Here is a 6,054-nt window from a genome sequence, read left to right as displayed (position 1 = left end):
AACGACCCCGCCTCCGGAGCGAGCGACGCCGGGAGCTTAGCGCGTAGCGCAGCTTCATACTCCAGATCGGCCGCTGCCTCGCCAGATCCATCGCGCCCCCGCTTCTGGCCGAAGACAGCCTCGCTGGAGGACCCGCGCGAATGGTCCATCGCGACCACCGCCGCAAACGAACGAGAAAGGGGAGGAGGAGGAGCAGATCGGACGAAGGAGCGAATGGGGAGGCGGCACCGATGCAGATCGGAGGAGGAGGCAGGAAACCCTAGAAATGGGGGAACCGATCCCTTCCGGATCCATATATACCCGGTCCGAGCCAGGCCCGGTTCGACATACGGCACCAAGGGGGGCTGGGCCTGGGCCAACCGCGGCCCAGAGTCCAGAGAAGGGAGGGGAAAAAATAGACACACAAGCCAAGGCAGGGACCGATCCAGGCCCACCAGGCCCATCGCACGGCACAAGGGCCCGCAACCCAGACGCAGGCTCCACCACCAACCCCAGCTCCAGATCTAGGGCAGGCGCCGGCGCCGCCACTGACAGAGAAGCCGGAGCCGCACCCCCAGAAGACGAACAGGCAAGGAGGACCACCAGAGAGGAGGACGGCAACACCGCACCCCCAACCCCACCAGAGCCCAGCGACGCCCAAGCCGGAGACCAGGCCGCAGCACGACGGCGCCCACGGGAAACACGTCGCCAGCCATCCTCCTCCCCCACGGGCCTGACGAACTGACCCCGCCCGCCAGGAGCGAATTTTCGCCGACAGCCCGACGCCGAAGCCACGAGGAGGCCTCCCGCAGGGACCAGACGAGGAGGGGAAGGAAACGCCTCAGAGTCCGACCCAGAACCATCCGAATCAAGCGCCCAAAACATGTTTGCCCGGGGAGGAGCGAGGAGGATGGAGCGAGGCGAGGAAGCCGGGGAGGAGGGGAGCGAGGCGCACCGCCGAGGAGGAGCAGGGAGGAGACCGCGGGGAAGAAGAGGGGGAGGAGGCCACACGAGACGATGTCGCCGTCGGAGGGAAGGAGGGGGCGGGTGGCGTCGCCACAGGGGAGAGAGGGGAAGGGAGCGCCATCAAAATGCCAGATCTTGTTACCTTTTCACAACCAATTATTTCCAACTTGCTGAGATCTTGAAAATGAGAGAGCAACTGCGTTAATTCCTTCTCACGGGCACCACAAGACATAACCCTGAGTTGTTCAATTGGTAACTTGTACATGATATCACTCTCATTGTCAGTTGTCAACAAGACATTGCTATTACTCGAATAATCTATTTCAAGGGACTTCAGAGATGTTAACTTCTAGAGGTGATACAATGGCAGAGGGGGGCAATTCTTCATCTTCAGCTCTTTTAGACCAGCTAGATTACAGAACACAAACATATTCCAGAACATGCCATCTTGCCCATCCTTCCCCGTAACCCCCAAGCTTAATTTTGACCTGTAGTTTTTTGAGTACTCCAGCCGTTCCAAACCAGATCCTACCCGCTTTATCATGGCAGAGGATGCAGCGGTAGTCCAAGGGACAGGAGGTAGTGACAACAGTTTTGGGCAGTCTACAATATCGAGAACCCGCAATCTAGGAAACCAAGTCATATTTGCTTCTTGGTCTGATTGACGGCATGAAAATGGCAGCTCCATGAGTTCAGAGCAATCTTTAACAATGAGAACTTCTAGTGGAGATAAGAAATGACAAGTGCTATTTTCAACCCATTTTCTCAACCTTGGTGTCTTAACTAATTCTAGCCTTTTAAGATTTTGAAATCTTTGAATTGAGATAGAACTTTGATACTCGTCACCAAGCTCACTAACTGACCACAACTCCCCTAGAGGTGGAAGAATTTCCCAACCTACATCATGCAGGGACAGAGATTCCAAATTCATAACTGAGAGGTTCCCACCTAGCCATGACGGACAAGTAGCACCTCTATGCCCTTTAGTGTGCAGATCCAGGAGATTGCTATGAGGTTTAAGACTTTCAAGAACTTGTTCTTGCACAAAATCCTTATTGTGTCCATAAATACCCCACTCTAATATTAGCTTCTTTAAGTCGATTTTTTATATCAATTTTGCTGCACTCACTTCTTCCTTTCGTTCAACATTCTCAATGTTATGGACCCTCAGTAACCCAAAAAGTTCTACCAACTGTCCTATCTACCCTAGTTCGAAACCACCGTATTGGATAAGAAAATGGCGCAGTTTTACAAGGTTGCTCATTGCTTTGAGAAGACCAAGGTGGACATTGCATTCTTGAACATCCAGGACCCTCAGGTGATAAAATCTTGAGATGTTGCTGTTCAAACTTAATTTCCCCTTAATTTCTATAGTTATCCTTAGGTAGCGAACATGGATAAATCTTGGAAGGCTGCGGAACACATCCTCCAAAATGTAACTACAATATGCCTCAGACAAAAGAATAACACGAAGGGCTTTTGCTTCTGCAAATAAATCACCAAAAGTCTTTGCAAAGCTTCCATGGAATCTTCCGAACAACATCACAGTTTGTAGATTTTCAACTGTCAACTTTTCAGGTAATGTACTCAAGTCCCTCTTAAAATCCTCAAAGGTCATTCTATCATTGACATCTCTCGCATTTATAATGATAGACAAGTGACGTATAGATGGAGAAGATACATATCTCACATTAGAACTAGACATACTAAGACAGTCTGATGATGAAACCTTCGCTGCCAACTCATGCAGTAGGTCATGCACAACATAATAAGGACTGCCATCTTTTTTCATGTTCTTCTTGAGAAAACCAAGATTAACCAAGTCATTTAAATAGCATAGTCCAACATCTTCAAGTCTTCTCCTTTGATCACATGAATCTAAACTATTGAGCCCTATCCATAAGTGAACCAACCCTTCGTTGCGAAACTCATAATCTTCGGGAAACAAAGCACAGTAGAAAAAAACACTGTTGTAGATGGAAAGGGAGATAATCATAGCTAAGCTTCAGTGCTGGCATAATGTCATAGTCACTGCTTTGTAACTCCCATTCTTTGCTTTCCAGAACTCTTGTCCAGTGGCCAATGTAAGTTGGTTTCTTAGTAATCTACCTACAGTTTTTGCTGCAAGAGGGAACCCCTTCAAATGGACCACTATTTCCCTTCCAACATTAAGCAATTCAGGATGGTCTTTCCATGACTGTTGGTGACCAAATACATATGCTTCAAATAAATGCATAAAATCTTCAGGTCCTAAGCGATCCAAGTTTATAGAATGATCAGCTATTTTTCCCGCTGTTGTTGTTTCTGAAATTCGAGTAGTGACAACAATCATATTACCTCTTGCCTCTCCTTTTTTGAAGGGAGCTAATAGTTTCTTCCACTCATCCTCATGATATGTCCAGACATCATCCAAGACCAGCAAGAACCTCTTATGTTTTACTCTTTGCTCAATAAGCTCTTCATCGATAGCATTTTCCATTTCACCATTAACCATAGGGATGTTTTTCACAATCTCTAGTGCCAACGCATTTGCAGCAAAACTCAGAGATACGCAAACCCAAATTGTAACATCAAAAGAGCTCTTCACTTCTTGATATACCCGCTGGGCCGACAATTTGGAGCACGGTGAGTCCATCGGCACAATATTTTCCATGGGTAATGCCATCTACAATGTCCTTTTCGAAAAAAAATAACTCTGGCTCTATTATTGCTGGGGTGGTTTTGGGTATGTCTCCAATAATGCTGCCTTTGGTAGGTTTGCGGAGCTCTAGATCAAGGATTTCCTTCACCTTGGCACATATGGGATCCAGCTGTTGTACAATAATGTGTGCCATCTGTTTAGACATTTGCACATGGTTAAACTTCAATTTGTATGTTTGCATTGTGCCATCTTCTGGTGGTGCCTTAGAGCAGAGCTTGAATTTATTAGCAATGGCTCTAGCAGTGTGCCACACATTGAGGCCAAGGTTGTGGATGCTGTGCGAATAGGCGAAAGCGTCTTACCCTCGATGTGAGGGGGTGCGTTGCATGTTATAGGCTGCAGGGGTGCACCTCCCTGGCAAATAGCGCATACAAGTTTGTTGGAGAAGATTACAACTTGGGGAGGAAGAGATAAAGAGATAAGAGGTTTACAAGATATTGAACTACTTTTCTAACAACCTAGTCTATCTCCTGGACATGTCCTTGTGCGCCAAGTCTGGACTCCAACGTGACATGAATATGTGTTTAACACCCTCCCTTAATCACAACTTCATCAAGTTGAGATTATGTTTGAAGTCTTCAATACTTCTTGCGGGTAAAGGTTTTGTGAATCCATCTGCTATCTGATCCTTGGAATGCACAAAACGTATGTCAAGCTTCTTCTGAGCCACTCGTTCTCTGACAAAGTGAAAATCAATTTCAATGTGCTTGGTCCTAGCATGAAACACTGGATTAGCAGACAATATGTGGCACCCAGGTTATCACACCATAAACATGGAGTTTTAGTACTTTTTACACCAAGTTCTTTCAGCAGTGATTGCACCCATATAATCTCAGCTGTAGCATTTGCCAATGCTTTGTATTCTGCCTCTGTACTAGAGCGAGAGACAGTAGCCTGTTTTCTAGCACACCATGAAATTAGATTAGGACCAAAAAATACTGCAAAGCCACCAGTGGACCGTCTGTCATCCAAGCAACCTGCCCAGTCAGAATCTGAAAAGGCACTCAAAAGTGTGGATGATGACTTGCTGAAATTCAGACCAATACTCAGAGTGTTCTTGACATATCTAACTATACGCTTTGCAGCAGTCCAGTGAACTGTGGTAGGTGCATGAAGAAACTGGCATACCTTATCGACAGCAAATGAGATATCAGGTCTTGTAAACGTCAGATATTGAAGTGCACCTACCAAACTCATGTACCTTGTGCTGTCATTCTGACTTAAGGGCTGTCCTTCTGTAAGAGACAGCTTCTCTGAACTGGACAGTGGAGTAGGTGAAGGTTTACACCCTTGCAAACCAGCGTTTTTTACCAAATCTGTTGCATATTTTTCTTGGGAGAGATGAAGTCCATCCTCATGCTTCTTTACTTCAATCCCTAGAAAATAATGCAACTCTCCAAGATCCTTAAGAGCAAATTCTGCACTGAGATCCTTCAAAAGTCCTGTGATAGCCTCATTAGATGAGCTGGTGACAATAATATCATCAACATATATGAGAACAAATATGTGAGTGTTTCATTTGTTGTAAATGAACAAGGAGGTGTCAGACTTTGAAGGAATAAAGCCAAGTGCTTGCATTTTATGACTCAGACGTGAGTACCATGCTCTAGGAGCCTATTTCAGTCCATATAATGCGTTGTCAAGTTTGCACACATGATGAGGTGCATTTTTGTTTTCAAACCCAGGAGGTTGCTTCATGTACACTTCCTCTTCCAGAACACAAACGCGTTCTGAACGTCTAGCTGCCTGAGACTCCAGCCCCTAGAGACAGCAATGGACAAAACAAGACGGATAGTGGCAGCTTTTACAACTGGACTAAAGGTATCCTCATAATCAATGCCATACCGTTGTTTGAATCCTTTTGCTACAAGTCTCGCCTTATAACGATCAATGGTTCCATCGGATTTCCTCTTTAATCTAAATACCCACTTGCAATCAATAAGGTTTTTACCTTGCCGTGGAGGAACCAGGTGCCATGTGTTGTTTCGTTTCAAGGCTGAGTACTCTTCTCTCATTGCTTTCTTCCAGTTTTCATCACTAAGTGCTTCTTCAAGTGTATGTGGCTCGCCTGGTTCACCTGTGGAACATACCATCCCAAACTTTGTCATGTGTTTATAATTTTGAGGTTGTATTACCCCTTTTTGAAGACGAGTGCGACACGACGAGGTTGGCTGTGGCGCAGAAAATCCCGGCTGAACTGCAGGGCTAATCCCGAGGTGGATTCGGGATCAGGCGCAGCAGCCGCGTTGGGAGCAGGCGCCGGATCCTCTGTGCGTCGCGGCACACCAGGAGCACGTGAAGAAACCGCCTGCGGCACAGAAGATCCTGCCGGGCCCGGCTCATCATGCGCCAATGATTGCGCCGGTTCCCCCTGGCACCAGACGTGGGGCCTGCGTTGGTCGGATGGC

At 46.8% G+C, this 6,054-nt stretch overlaps 1 pseudogene; it reads right to left on the bottom strand.

The window, feature by feature from the left end:
* Positions 1–1,294: 1,294 nt before the first annotated feature.
* On the bottom strand, positions 1,295–5,623 carry LOC125526522 (annotated as a pseudogene).
* Between the last annotated feature and the right edge of the window lie 431 nt (positions 5,624–6,054).

This window comes from Triticum urartu, unplaced genomic scaffold, assembly GCF_003073215.2.
Source record: "Triticum urartu cultivar G1812 unplaced genomic scaffold, Tu2.1 TuUngrouped_contig_10372, whole genome shotgun sequence".
Lineage (NCBI taxonomy): Eukaryota > Viridiplantae > Streptophyta > Magnoliopsida > Poales > Poaceae > Triticum > Triticum urartu.
This window is presented reverse-complemented; position numbering and strand designations above follow the sequence as displayed.